We start from the raw sequence: 16,226 nt of genomic DNA, 5'->3' as shown, positions 1-16,226 counted from the left end.
AATTAGACCATGTAGGATTTTTTCAATGAAAAGACTTCTACATTTGAGACATGAACTGCTAAATACTATTATTCTTCACCAAATACTGGATTGCACATAATTTTGACAAATTCTAGATTTTGAAACCAATCTTACTTTACAAGAAAATTAAAATACAAAGTGCCAGTTGCAGACATGTATAAGGAAATGACAGTTTGATAAATAATTTATAAAATACATATGTAGATATATTACTATGGGTTGATTAGGGATGAAACAATTTGCATCTGAAACCAGAAAAAGCTACATAACCTTGTAAGAGTAGTTTGAGGGAAAAATTCCCATTATGGTCCCCAAGTCTGACTGTCCCTATAAAGCCTTCATTTTTTATGATGAAAATTGAGCCAGTTGAGTATCAGCCAAGTATCTTTTAGGGAAAATAAATTGTTTATTCTGAAAGGACTTAAGAGAACATTTTATTAAAGAAAAGGGAAGAAATGGAGGAATTTTTAAAAATTAAGGAAATTACCCAGGAAAGAAAAAAAGCATTATTCAAGAGAAATGACCAGACTTTCTGGAATACACAGATGTGATACAGAAACTGTTTACCTAACTTGCATTTTAAGATTTATATGATCAAAAGTGTGTTTGGTTCTAGCTTTATTGACCAAGTCTTTCTGGGTAGCTTAATTCTAAGGTGAGCCCATTTAAAAGGTGTAGCCAAGCTTTAAAAGACTCATGTCACTCAATTTGATCTGAGGTATACTGCAGTCACTAACCCACTGTTTAAATAACATTTCGTTTTATCTAGAATTTTACTTTTACAAATACAATTCTAAACACATTATTTCAATTTTCACTTGAATAATTTAGCAAAAAAATTAGGATCAATTAGTTAATTATCCTGTATTTTTTCCTATTGTATTAAGTTCACCTGAATGAGATCTGAATTCCTCACTTACAGTCCTGTAACAAAAATCAGGTTTATAAATACACTACAACTGCAAGCTCAACATATGCATGAATTCCAGTGCATAGATCAATCTATCAAGATCACTTTTTTATAGTGGTTAAATTACAGCTATGTTATCTAAGCTACCCACCAAAAGCTGTCCCTAAGCAGACAGAAGACCTGCAGAGGAAAGAGGAGTAAGTCATTCTGACTTTCACTAGTGGGGGAATACCAACTTCCTCTCTGACTGTTGAAAAATCTTCCCCGAATCTCATGTGGTTTCATTCACTTCTTCAACAGAAACAGAGGAGACCAAGGAATAAGACTCAGTTGGAAAAAAAACAAAAGCAAAACACACACTCCCACCCCCCACTCAAAGCCTCACAAAATCCATTATGATATTAACAGCTAAACTCATTTTTCTTTGTGGCAATGGTAGATATTGCAGCCTGCCCAACTAGGTCAAATACAGCAAAGATTATTTGCTCAGACAACATTTCAGCTGTTTTCACCCCTCCTGGTGCAGGAGATGAGAACAAACCTTTACTCACAACCCTCTTGTACCAGACACATTTGAAAAACTCCTGGTGTTAGCTTTGGGCTGTTCTTAACTAGGGTGCAGAACCATTTCCAGAATATGTGCACACACTGCATGTGCATATTTCTGGGCTCTGGTAGTTTCTCTCCATGAAATGGTTTTTGCTTGTCCTTCATCCACTTGTTCTCTCAAAGATTTTCAATGTCTTTTTCTTCTTCTCTGCCTTTTCCTGGCTTCTCCAATATCTCCTGAGATATTTTTTTTGTCTGATTTCTTCTTTGCTTATGCACTACCAATCTCAAGGGATTTTACTAGCAGTGACTAATATAAGCTTGAAACTTTAGCAAATACCACCTACTGCTGAATTATAAAAAGCAAAGGTGTATAGAACAGCAAAAATTCTCTGGCAAAGTTGTAAGCAAATACACAGTCTATGAAGTTCAATTACTTTCCACTGGAAAAAAAAAACTGGAAAGGCTTAAAAATGCTGGGCAACATGAAATCTGCATAATACACATAATAGGACTGCATTTGATTGTCTAAAGGAACAGTTAAAATACAGATTTTCAGAAATATCCATGCAACACATCAACAGGCAAACTGCATTAGTGTCTTGTCTCTGAAAGAAATTTATCTCAATTTTTGATTTTTGTCTTTCTAAATGTTGTATAACTTACTAAGAAGAAGCCAAGGGGCAAATCTGCTCCTCCTCCCAAGTAGACATTGAGCTTATATTTCCACATGAAAAAAAATCAATAGCTGTTTTTAAAAGTTATTTGTGAATGCACCCTGTACAAGATGTTCAAGGCCATCCTACTTTTCCTCACCCTCACACCAACCATCTGCTCTCTAATGCTTCCAAATATTGAAAATGCTCCTTTGGTAACTATAATTTCTAACTTCAGTCATGTCTTTTCTTTCCTGGTGTTCCTGGCTAGGGAAGTGTAAAAATTCTTAGGAACAGGATGTCTATTAGACAGGAGTTAAGTGTCCCTCAGTCTTTGCTAGACAGGGGGGAAAAGTTGCAAAACCACAAAACCCTAACCCAAACCCAGAAACAGAGACCTGTGGTGTTCAAGGATGGAGTAACAGAGGGTCACAGAGCAGTAGCATCTCCAGACCCTGACAGTCCAGTTCATGCAGCATCTTATCTCATGTGTGAAACTTCATCACAATGACAGAATCAGCAAAGCAACATTGTTTTCCACACAGTGATAATTTAATGATGCTCTTATTCTTTGACTATATCTTTACCAACAATAGTGGCAAAAGAAGCAGTTTGTTATTCAAGGAGAGTGAATATGATGTAGCTCAAATCTTTATTTTGTTTTCTTTTCAATGGACATGACAGTAAGAGCAAAATGTCCATTTAGATGCACAAATACATATAAAGATACACTTCTCTCTCTAGAGGCAACAGTGATGCAAAGTATTATTCTGGTCTCCAAAATACTATGAGTCACAAAAATGTCTGCTTGTACCATCTAGGTCTTTCATTCATGGTTCAAGAAATGCAGGTAAATAATCACTGCTCCAGAGTCCCTAGATTTTCCTGAAATCCACTCTTGAGTTATTTGAGGGAAAAGTTAAACAATAATAAATGAACCCAGATGTTTCTTCCCTCTCTGTAAAGAGCTTTTCAGCATTTTAAAATCAGAAACTGACATTCATGAAAAAGATGTATTTCAGACAAGAACATGCACTGGTCTTAAAACCAAAGAGTTTACTGCTCTCTAGAGTAATTTTTCTTTTATTAGTATTTCTTCCCTCTTTAATTGAATTAAACAACAACAAAAAAAAACCCAACCAAAATTATGAAGACCACCAGCACAGTGAAAAAAAGAAAATGTCTCCCAGGGTTTTCAGTTCTCTTCCCTCAGTGTTCTGGAGTCCAGATGTGGAAAGCCTAGTAGAGCTGAAAACATTTTTGAAGGGTGGAAAGAAAGTTTTGATGCTACTGCTGTAACCTTATTTTATCCAAACCAGACAACTATCTTTCTTCATGAAGATTAAAAAGCCAAACAACAACGCCCACCAAACCACCTTTTATATATTGTTACTAAATGGCATTTATAAGTGAGCCTGCTGAAAAAAAACCCCCTCTGCATCTTCTTAGCACTTGGAAGCAAAGAAGGTCTTCACAAGGCCTTCTTAACCAGAGTAGAATATTTACTGTCTTCATCTTCTTTAAAATCCTGTTTGTCAGGTGTGTCAGCTTATTTTTAAGAGATGCATTTTTCCTGCTCACATATCAGGCAAACACGTATTGATTTGCTGCAGCCATACCAGGTCACAGGACATGGAGGAATGTTCCCATATCTTACACAGCTACACCTGGAATATGGTGTTCAGCTACGTGATGACAAGGGTGGTCAGTGAGGTGGTGATAAAAGTCTATAAATAGCTTAAGAGGGTGAACTCTGAGGAGGGAGAAGCATTGGTTTAAGGTGGACTGAACAAGCCTGACTGGAAGACACAAAAAGATGCCCTGACAGCCAGGGCCGGGCATAGGCTGCTAAATAGGATCTCACACACACTGCAATTGCCAGCAGAGCAGTCTGGGCTTGGCCTTGCGTACACCACAGACATACAATGAATTTACTATTCCAGATTAATTATTCTGGGAAATTTCCAAGCATATTTAAGCACTTCAACTGCTAAATTGGGCCCCAAGTTCAACAGTCCACCAACAGGAGTCACACGCTGGGTGTGTTTAGAACTACACTCGACATAGCACTGGAAACATGAGGGAGGAAATACATCTGCCCAGAGAGGAAGATGGACACAAACCCTGTAAATCTGTCATACCTCTGTTTTCTGTAGTTCTAGGAAAACATGCATATGGGATTTGGGAAAGGTCTTTTTAATAAGGGTTAATTGGAGAACTGTGTCACACATGACTGAGTACCGTTTCAAATTACTGCTCATGCTGGCATAACTAAATTAGACAAATGACAGGATACCAAAATAGGGAATAGTCAATCTTCTTCCCTCCTACTTAATCTTTATATCTTCATCAGTCTCAAATATCAGCAATTAGTTTTTCTGGACTTTGTTGCTTCTTTCAAAATATTACTATTACCATATCACAACATTCCGCAGAGATCCAATAGTTCTGTACAATCTTTCTTCTGTTGTCAAATTATCAGTCTAGGCTTTCAAATTGCTGGATTCATTTATCAGGTTTATGTGATGCAAAAGTTCAGGATAAATAATATTGATATAGCCCTTTCTGAGCTTAAAAAAAAAAAAAATCCGAAAAGGGAAAAATAACCAGTTAGTAAACCAGATTAGTTATTCCCATGAAAATCAGTGTACTGTCTGTAACTCTGTGTTACTCTAAAGCCAGGTCCCTAACCCCGAGCCCAAAAAAGTCACTTCAGTTTCTCTGTGCTGCCCAAGTTAACTGCAAGCATTTCCTGACGCTGAGAATGCAGGCAGAAAAAGGAAAAACGTCGACTTGAGAAAAGCACAGCTTCCAATCCCCACCCACCAGCTTCAGTCAAAGGGATGACTTCAGTCCCTTTCTTAACTAATCCTGTCACTGTAAAATCCTACAGTCATTCTTTCAGCATAAAGGGAAAACGGACTCACTAGGAGGACCTAGACTCTTCCAGCTCGAACTGTTAACCAATGGTGGAAATGCAAGAATGCTGAAGTTGTGCCTTCAGAGCCAATAGAGTGGATTTGTGTGTCCCACATGACTGTGTTTCCCCTGTCTTTCACATGGGCAGTATTTAGTTCAATTCAGAACTGCAGATAGTATAGCGTGCAGAGCAGCAATGGGATGTCTGAGCACAAGTAGCTGACTTCCAGGCGACTTCAGGAAGCTCATTTGTACATTTCTCCTGAATTATCTGGGATTCTGCACCCTTGACATTCTCCAACCCTCCTTGTCGCTGCAGGAGGAGACAGCGACCTGCACAGCACAACAAAACTGTGAGTACAGGCTCTATTTATTTTTATTTTCACCCAGAAAAGCAAATATCTTAAAAATGTAAAAATGCTACGTGCCCTAAATCAGGAATTACTTTTCTTATAAGATGAACAAGTATGTGTAAAGTGTTATTCAAATTCAGAAATATTTCTTGCATGCTTCAATAAAAGAAAGAGGAAAAAAAAAAGGCAAAAGCGAGTTATCCTCCAGGGCAGTGCCTGCATGCACGCTGCATGACACACTGCTTCTTGACATAGCCAGCGTGCTGCTTTGTTCATAAAGAAAAACAAAGACAAAAAGCCCTACACACGTATGTTGTTCACTTTTATTTGTACTCTGTGTCTAATCAGGCCTGATCTGTCCCCAAGGGGAAAACATAAAGGCAAACTTTAACTCTGCCAGCAAGGGCAGCGCAGACTTTGCAGACATCTGACAGTTATTATAATTAGCTATGAAAGACAGCGAAGACACTTTGGGGCAAATAGCTCTTACATTTGGAACAATGAAGTCGAGCAAGGTTCCCATCCCACCCCTTCCACGGGGGGAGGGGGAGAGGCAAGGCAGCGGGGGGAGTGTTAGGAAAGGGTTATGGCTGGACTGAAAACACACAACTAGTGTGCAATATCTGGACTCGCTCAGCGTGAGCAGAGGCTTTTTGATAAGCAACTTTACCTCTAGATTGCAGTTTGCATTCACTCAGATTCCTGATGGGGTGGGAAAGGGTGTGGGTCTCTTTACGGTAGAACGTCAGAAGGTCGGGGTGGAGGGGGAGCGGGGACGAAGGGGGCAGAAAGAAGAGAATATCCATAGCGGGAGACATTGAAATTGTTTCCCAGAGCTTTACTGGCCAGATCTCCTTAAGCCCAAGTTGCTTTCTGGGCAAGATTTATGAGAGTTCTCAAACAGAAGCAGCAGACAAAGCAGCGCTTTTTTTCTCCTTCTTCCTCGGAAAAGAAATTCAGCCCAAATGAATAACCGTGTAATAAACAGCACTGATTTGTATTTGTGCTCTTTTTCTTGCCCCCACATGCTTGTAAGACCTTTAAAAAGGTCTTTCCCCCCTGCCTGCACGATCCTTCCCACCCTCCCTTCCCTACTAAAAGTTCGATTCTGAAAACTACGATCAGAAGGGAAAAAGCAAAGACAATAGAAATCTGACTCGGTCCTGGCTGGGCTGGATCTCTCATAATGCATGAAGTGAAAACAGTTTCTAAGTGAAAGATGAGCAGACTTCTTTTTTTAAAAAAAATAAAAAATTAAGTGCAATAAGGAGAAATTGTTGAAAGACTCCAGACGCTACTAATTATGGCTTAAATAAATCTTCCTGGACAGATGTTTGCTTGCTCCCACTGCAGGGAAAGGAACGTTAAAAGAAGCATTTTTTAAAAAAGGATTTGACGTGAATCTCCCACATATGAATTTTTTTTTTTTTTTTTTTTGGTAAATACACTGTTATATTCTTTGTCTGCCCTCCTGTTATCTCCCCCTCCCCCACCCGCCGCCCACTGTGAGCTGAGACACCTGAAGGCTAGACACAATGATCAACAGAGCACTGCGCTCGCCTGTCTGGATTCCAGCCAGATTTTTTTTTTTTTTCCCTTCCACAATCAAGGAGCCTGCACGCAATGCACGGCAAGCCCCTTGCTCTGCTATGTGCAGATCAGACAGAAGTCTGAACCGTGCTGCAGAAAAGATTAAAGACAAACACAAGCCTTCCCTCCTTATGTCGGCCAGGCTCAGTTTCAACTTTGTCGTGATTTGCAAAAAAATAAAAACCAAAATAAGAAACTTTGTAAACATATATACACATTATTGTACAAAACATATGCACAGGCACACACACTTTCCAACACAGTGTAACTAGGGACATCCAGTGTTTCCCATTTTACTGTGATTTTTCCTCTGGGTTTACAGTCAATGCAGTATTTTATGTTAAGTTCATGCATCACTTACATAATTGCTGTGTAGCTCTCAAATATATGTAATGATTTTGTATGTGCATATGATATATTACATAAAGGCAAGTAGCTACTGTACAGATACCTGCTCCTGAATGCCCATCAAGCAGAAATCTTACAAAATACTTGTGTTTAAAGAGATTAGCAGGAGCTCTGAGACAGTTTTATGATAGTTTTAAATGAGGCAGTAGCAAAATGCTTTGTGAATAGGTTGCCTTCCAAGCGAAGAAGGGGAGCGTGGCAGGGGACTGAGCTGGCCCTGCAAGCCCTGGCCTTGCTGCTGCCACAGCCCAGGGAAATGCCGAGTGGCCCGGTGCCATCGTGCCACAAAGTTGGGCTTGGGAATGCAGCACTCCCCAAAATAGTTACTCTCCATTTGGTGTGGCTATGGGTGGGGTTAGCAGAGACATACAGGGGAAAGGCAGATTCAAAGCCTGTATTCTATTTAATTTTTAAACGTATGCTGTGCAGATCGACCTATTTTCTAAATTCTTTGGAATTTCATTGTCTTGTGATATGAATTATGGTGTGATAAACATGATGAATAATATTTGCTTTTAAACGTGAACTTTGTATGAAAAAGACCTAAAAGAAAGTACATTTTAAAACACACAACCACATGCACACATGTACAGTGTTGTTAATTTACTCCCTGAAAATGCTTAAACTATATTTTAATCACTCTAACAGGTATCTTAACAGAAATATAAGAAATTTTTTAGCTTTTTTTCTCTAATATTGCTTAGAAACACTATGAGAAAAGGAACCCAGCATAAGTATCCCATAAATTTAATCTTAAAAAAACTTCCTTTCCAAATAGCAGCGGAGACATGCAAACAAAAGATTGCATGTAGTGGCAACAATATCCACTGCAAAGTAAAAATTCCTGAATAGAGATGTCAGGAAAATTAAGCTAATTAATCAAGAGCTGTGGTCAAATTTTTATTCCTGCATTTTATTTTTTTGTAAATAAGGGATTAAATGTTTTTCTAAAGGAACAGTTTATACTGCTTATATGAAATATACAAGCTAACTCTACACAATGGTCATACATGAGGAGTATACATTTGTGAATTATATGTAGACATGTTCAGCAATATTAAGGTGATAATTTCCTTTCTACTGTTCCTGGCATGTTATGTTTTAAAACAAAATTTGTCACTTGTTTCAAAAAATGTGTTTTGAAATAATGCCTGCAGCTAAATCATGAAGTGCTCACTTTCATTTTCTTAAGGTTATGACAAGGCAATCATATTTTTATCCTTTCCTAAAGGCTGAAATCCTATGCAAATCAATTTCTCTAAACTTCAGAAGTGATTTACACACTATCTTGTCTTAGAAGGGTGTTTCAACTGGCAATTTATGCAATGTTTGTCAGTGTAGAAGTAATGTCTAATCACATAAGAGATAAGCATTAAGCTGGAGAATATGAATATAGGGTCCTTGCCTCCATGTTTAGTTCAACACTGTCCCCTTCTCCCAGTAAGATCTCTTGGGTTTCGAGAGTGCTGGGTACAAAAGCCCTGCCTAGAGTAGGGAGGAGATACCTGACCAATGTTGCTTTAAAAATGGCATTATCCTCTCCTGCTGTTATCCACATAGCTGCAATTTGGAGCTGTGTGTTTGTTATTCACATACCTGAAATTTGGAGCTGTGCATTTCAGTTTTTTGCAAAAAGAATTTATTTACCTTGTGTGAAAATTGCTGAACTCTGTTTTTTACTGACTTTTTAAAACTTTTTAATAGTTGATGCTGAAATAATGAAATCATGGAAGCCCATGCATATTTATGACTCCATTCCTTAAAAATTTGATATGTATTACAGCTTGTCTATTAGCCTGTGGCCTACATTTGGTTGTGCAAATTCCACGGTGCTACTCACACAAACTTCAAGTTCTTTCCTTTTTTTCAAATTATTTCCTTTTTTAAACTCTCCTCTCCCCTCTTCCCCCCATGCTTCCTGTTGCATTGGCTTGTTTGAGCCTTTCCTAGTTCTAGCAGAGGTGTGACTTTTAGTCCTAGGAATAAAGCACTGAGAATTACATCCAAAACTTTCAAAAGATTGGTGTTTCACTTATACCTCTACAGAGCTGAAGTAACTTGAGAACCTACCAGAAACATAGACAGTTTCAATAAGGTAACAGGGTCAAAGGAGCTCATGCATTACAGATAGGAAGAGAACTGCACATTGCATTTTTGTAGATAAAAAGCACAGACTGTTTTAATGTATACGTATTTCTGTTCGATATTTTAGCAAACTGTTGCGAAGCTCAAACTAGAGCAAAGTCAAAACTACTTTCAGCATGGTACAGTTAGACCAGATGGCCACGTGTTCTTTTCTTATTTAGATGAGACTTTTCCTTTCAATAACATCTTTCTTCCTGACCTGCTTAAAAATTCCAGCGAATGAAATCAGCACAGGATTTTCAATTCTAATTGACCATGTGCAGAGGAAAGGCCAGTAGAGAAATCAGTAGGACCATTGTAAGGCACACTGCATCAATCTCTCCTTTGTCCTGAATCTTTTCTAGTATGAGCTAAAATAATTAAGTATATTTCATTTGTATTATTTGTACAGCAGCAAATCTATTAACATTCAAGCAAAATTCATAGTGTGTTCCTCTTTTAGAAATGCATGTAACAAGGAAGATGTATGTCTGATACCAGACAAGCAAGTACTAGACATCATTTAATGGCCAAATATTAAAACAAAACAAAACCCTATAAAACTGGAAACAGACCTCCCAAAACAAACTCAAGGAAAGAATGACCAAAAAGACTGAAAGGTGTGGGTGAATTAAGCATGAACTGCTTTACCTTTCCTAATGAAGGAAGATTTAAAGGATATGGTACCTTAAGAATTTTTTGAAAAGCACATTTCAGAAGAATCTGAAAAACGTATTTTTCCACTGTCCAAAATATTGACCCTTAAAACATCTGTAATCTTGAAATACTTCAAATTTACCTACATAGACTTTACGCACACACGTCCCACCCACACTGCGTTGGTTGTGATCAGCCTCAGTTGTGTCTGTGTGATCTACATGTGAGGTACAGACTGTAAAAATTGTGTGCATCACACACAAACATTACCTACAGAAATACACACCCAGAGGACATCATTGCCGCCTTACCTACTATTTTATTTGCATTTAGTGAGATGTGTGTGAAGCAATATAACAATATTTGAGATTTAACAAGTAGAGTATGCAAAGGATGCACAAAGTCCTACCTGTGTGTTTACGTGGCCCATGGATAAGGTAAGTGGGTAAAAGGAATCCTTCAGAAGAAAAGGGGGTGGGGAAAAAGACTAATTGAGAGCAATATGAAGCAACTTTGGTTGGTTAAAGTAGCAACAGACTTGTGGCTGTACTATTTTGTACAAATTCACTCTACTCACAGTTTAGTTTAACATTATGCTTGAATGGTTGGTAGTTTCATATTGTCACTATAAGCTTAAATCAATAAACAACACCTGTAGAATATAAGTTCTGAAAAAGAGTTATGAAAATGGCTTCACTGAATGATCTGAAGAAAAGAACAATTTCGTTAAAACCCATATAATTTTTAAACTTAAGGTGAAAAACAATCCAGGAGAAAATTCAGTGGGCAGCACGGCCTTTGCTATTTGTCAAGCATGCAGTCCAAATAACATTTGCATGAAGAAACATGCCTGAGAACATAAAACAAAGCACAGACCTTGGGTCTGGCCAGGCAGACATGGTAAAAGGTCTGATTTCAGCTCTCCAGCAAGATGTTTCATAGCCCTGGGCAAGTCATTTAACTGCCTGGCTTCTCATCTATGTCACATTATCAGAATTTAAGTTTTGAATGTGTGATTATAATTACGAGGTCAGCAATGAGATACCACAGAAAGGGATTCAGGAGAGACCTCAGATGCTTGAAAACAAAAAAAAAAGTACTAGACTGAACAATGCTCTTTTGTTTTTGTAATTAAGTGAGATCGTTTTTGGTGTGGTATTTCTACAACAACAAAGATACAAAAAGACAAGATACAAAGTCTCTTTCTCAAGAGATCAACGTCATTCAGTACATGCTTAATTTCGTAAAAGTTCTTTATGTGCTTGGATTTACATTTCTTATTTTTTAGTAACTTGCAACAAAACATCAGAATATAGGATAAATGGAAGTTACTGCTCCATCTGTAAAGATGCTCCAGATTCAACACTCATGCGAGGCCTACCACTAAAAAGCTCCAGTAATGGCTTATTTAACAGACTGCCCCAAGGTACCCGTGAGACAGAGCAGGTGAAATGCTGCACTGCATGACCAGAGTTCAGTCCTGGGCCCTAGACACGTCCTGCCCCTGGTGTTCTGCATCAAGGAGCTGACCCTGAAATGGCGTCGACCGTTTTCTTACTTACAAAACCTGAAGGCCACCTAGAGAACCGCCTCGAAGCTCAGCATGTGCTCAAAGCATCGTGCTGAATCAGGCCTTAAATTTCTACAGAGCACACTGCCCTGAAAAGCAAACACCTCTGCTGGGTTCTGCCGCTGTTCAACTGTGCTGCCACGTTCACCTTTCTGTTTCTATTGATGGTGCTTTGAGTCCCACCACTGAACAGACCAAGTTAGAAACCCTTCAGCAGCAGCGCTAAAAATCATGCACAGGAACAGGAATCAGGGAGCCTGCACTGGCCAAGAGACTTGACAGGAAACCCTTTGAGGCCACCATTTTGTGACTGAGTAATGACCATGTCACACACATGGAACTACAAACTTTGATTTCTCTCCCTGGGGAAATATGAGGAATCTCTGTGCAAAAGAGAAAAACATGAAACATTTTCTTATTAATGTTGCTACTAATCAATATTCATATACAGTATGAAAGGAACACTCAGACTTTCGGCTATCTTGCATCAGTGCTGCTCACGAGATGCAAAACTTAATGAAAAAGACAATGTGACAGAGCTGCTGAACATCTCAGCAGGTTTACAGAAAGGGTAGGGAAGTGAAAAGAGGGGGAGAGGAAAATATCCTGCATGGAAATACAGCCTCGTGCAGTGCTCAGAACAAGGAGAGGAAGTGAGCAAAACGTGCACGGTTACATGCAACACTGATGGGCTGTATTTCACCAGCCTATTTTACTGTTGAGGCTCCAGACTATATTAGGAGTCTATCCAGCCTGTTAAGCCATGGGATGTGGATAATGGGATCAGATAAAATGAATAAAATCAGTTTGGTCTCATGCTTTCATCTGCTAAGTGTAATAGATGCAAAACTGAAAGACTTAATTGTACAATAAAAGTACAAACACCTCTTTGTTTTACCTCTGCATTTTTCCAGTTTAGAGAAATGGATGAGGTTTTCTCTGTTTGTTTGATTGAAAAAAACAACAATGGCAAACAAGATGATTCTTCTCTTGCAGCATCCCAGCTGAAACTAGTTTCATCTATCCAAACAAATAAGCTCAGAAGTAGTTGCAGAAAAAAAATTTACACCACGTCCCATGAGATATTTTACATAGAGTGTCTGGTTAATAAGCTTCAGAAACAAAGACTGCTTTTAAGGAATTTGCAGAGTTTAATAACTGCCTTTTTTTAGAAGTAAAAATCTGATAATTTCCCAGAATATCTTATCCATACACCGAATTTGTACTACTATTTTCAAGAATTTTTTTTCAGCTTATTTGAAACCATTTTTCTAACAGAAAAATTTGCAAAGAAAAGGATTTAAAAAGATAAGTCTAGCAAATGACAACAGTGAAGAAAAGCAGTTCCCAAGGTTGATTAAAGGACTTGGAAAGGGTTAAAAATTCAGATCTTTATGTAAGAATTATAAATGAAAGGAGAGTTAAAAAGGGGGAGAAGCGGGGGAAGAGCTAAGCTGCTGGTGACTTGAGTGTATTTATGGATTACTATGTCCTGAAAAGAAGAAAACCAGAGTTGTAAGATGACACTGCAGGGGTTGTCTGGACTTTTCACCGAGTGTAAAGTCTGTTTAGTCAGTGTCTTAATGCCTAATGCTGACCTTTGCCCTCTTCACTCCTCCCTGCTCCAGGTGCAACATTTTTGCAAGTGCTTTAACATTATTGGAAGTTTTTGCAGGTTTCACACACTGCAAAGTGCACGGAGCACTTTACACATCCATTATGCCCACCCAATATCAAGAGTTAGTACATTTTTTTATCCTAAGTACACACAATGATTTGTTTTACACATTTCCCCTTATTACTGCATTAAATTAATAAAAACAAAAGCTTCTTTGTAAGGGTATTTTATTTACATAATTCCATACAAAAAGATAAAAAATTAAATATAAACTCATCTCATGCTCACCAGCACTGTGAATTATACCACGAGTGTGCAACATGTGCTGGCAATGCTATTGATCTCTCTTAAATTAATTCTCTTTGCTATGAAAATGAAAGACAAAAACAAAACCCATTGCTTCAAAATAGTCAAGGCAATATAGCTGATTTTCCTCAGGAAAAAAAATTGATTTCTTGTAGAGTTATTAATTAGATTCAGAGTGATATAAATTTTAAAGAAAAACAACAGTTTTAGAAAGTAATGATAAAAAGAGCTAAACTACATAAGGTCTGTACAATTTCAATTTTGATTTAAAAAATAAAGAGTGGTATAAATCTATAAATTCTACAGTTTTCAGTAATGAGGGTAATATAAAAACACACACATAATTATTTCTCTATGCTTTATGTTTAGTAGATAGCTGCTAAGATTTTTGAGGTCTACAATTTAACTTGTCTGAGGAGAAAGTATAATCTGGGTACCATCATCTTCTAGAGATGTTGTGTTGTTTGCCAGGTACTAAATGTGTGACACCAGGTACTAAAATTCACCCTTCTCCAGTGGCATAAAGTTTACTGCAAATCCAAGACTGTCCAGTCATGGTTCCTGCACTTTGTGATCCACACTAGCTAACTGTGCCCCCCAAAATTAAAAGTCAGTTTAGAAATTTAAAACTTTTAAATAGCTGACTGACTTCCACACATTCCTTCCTCATTGAGCCATGCTGACAAATGTTCATTACACTGAGGGAAAAGAAAGGAGGAAAAGGACTGGTTAAAAAGAGGTGAATAGCAGCAGGTAGGCTTTATGGAAAACCCTACTTGTCTAGCCAGAATAACCCAGGATAAGACATCTTCTATGCACAGCATTACTTCAAGGTGAGACTCACCTAAAAAAGAGCTCAGGTAAGGGTTTATATTTAGGGAATTGCTATGACAGAGATGTGTTTGCATCTGGACTAAAACATTTATTTTACTGGATTGCCTTTCAGATCCACTGAGCAGCTGTACTGGTTACAGGACACTGTGCCTCTCTAAAAAAATATTTTGGTGTTTTCCTATGACATCGCTAAATAAAAATTAACTTAGGTCATCTTTATTACCTAGATCATTTTACAGGGTCTGATTTTAGGGGAAATTTTTCTTTAAAACAAAATTTGGATCTTAATAAGTAGTTTATTCCAGGAGTAGGCACAGGTGAAGGGGTCAAAATATTCTGGAAGTGTATCCTGAAACTGTGTTCTTATGTTTTTCAATTTAATTTGTAACACTGCAACTACAAGAGAATAATGGTGGGGAAAAAAAGGTTGTTTATTGAATGACAGACTATTTCTAGAGCTGGGCAGCTTTATCTCAGCACAGAGTGCTCCTGTTCACAGTGCAGCTGCTGACAACTCATCAGCACTCCTTGTTTAAGAGTAGGGTACAATTAGAAGTCAAAACTTTAAAAACCTGAAAAGTTACTGCATCAAGCCATGCAACTGGATTTGATTTCTAGCCAGACTGTATCCCTTTGCTCCCAACACTGTTTACAAGACATATTTAGTGCAGGTGGTACTCTCCTTAATTTCACTGAAGGTCAAGTGTACTTGTCATAATTGTATTTTTTGCACAGCTGAGAATTCAACTACTTCTGCAGACTGAAAACAGACATTGTTTCTGTAAAGAAAACACAGAGCACTGAAGAGTTGGAATTGAAATAAACAGAATGAAGTAAATTCTCACAGTTTTCACCTACTATCTTGTTAAGATCATCACTTTTGAATCTGCTGTGTATCAGTGCAAGCAGCCATTTGGGTCCTTCACTCCCAGAACACCAGGATCTTCTGTCTAGAAAAGTGGTTTCATTTATCTTGCTTTGGGGACTATTTTCAATTTTTTTTTCAGGACTACAACCTATGATGAAGGTTTTGCAATATTTGCAAATAACTGACATTACAATGGTTTACAAGTATAAAAGTGAATAAAACTGAAATTAATCAAGATTCTAATTTAAGTAAATAAAAACTACATTACCAAAAATATACATTCATTTTCTCCTATTTTGGAACATCATAGTCACGGCTTTCAGAAGAGACTCAGTCTTATTGTCTGTAAGTTCTAAACTGATTTGTTACAATTGTCAGATAGAAAACTAAATCTGCTGAAAAAATAGCATGGCAGAAATAGGATACTATTCTTATGCTTCAGTTCATTTGCTCTTATGAATTATCAGTCTCTCCTACATGCAATACATGCACGTAAAACATAAAACATTGTCCACTGAATCTTCTTTTTCCTGTGAATACGGTTCCCTCATTCTCTAACTTACAATCATTCCTAGTGCCTTCACTACACATTCTACCTGAAGAAAGGAAATTAAAGCAAAACATCTCTGAATTGTGCTTCATTATAATTTTTTTCATGTCAGTTGAAAAAAGCCATAACAAAAAACCGTCAAACAGCCAGGTGTCTCCTTCTGTAATTCTTATGTAATAGTTCAGTCTTGCATAATACTTTAAAAATCCTCCCGTTTTCTTCAAGTAACTGATTTTCTAATATATCAGAGACAAGGAAGAGAATCATCCTTCTTTCCAGGTTCTCTTCATGTC

At 37.7% G+C, this 16,226-nt stretch overlaps 1 long non-coding RNA gene across 4 annotated transcripts in view; it reads left to right on the top strand.

Annotated features, from left to right (window-relative positions):
* The first annotated feature begins 4,975 nt into the window (after positions 1-4,975).
* LOC134422990 (uncharacterized) overlaps positions 4,976-16,226 on the top strand; it is a 61,337-nt gene continuing 50,086 nt past the window's right edge. For 2 of the 4 annotated variants that reach the window (XR_010028968.1, XR_010028966.1), the window contains exon 1: positions 4,978-5,408. This is a non-coding gene — a long non-coding RNA (uncharacterized LOC134422990). Of the gene's footprint in view, positions 5,409-16,226 lie in introns of all 4 variants that reach the window. The other 2 variants (XR_010028969.1, XR_010028967.1) reach the window with 2 other exon arrangements.

This window comes from Melospiza melodia, chromosome 11, assembly GCF_035770615.1.
Source record: "Melospiza melodia melodia isolate bMelMel2 chromosome 11, bMelMel2.pri, whole genome shotgun sequence".
Lineage (NCBI taxonomy): Eukaryota > Metazoa > Chordata > Aves > Passeriformes > Passerellidae > Melospiza > Melospiza melodia.
This window is presented reverse-complemented; position numbering and strand designations above follow the sequence as displayed.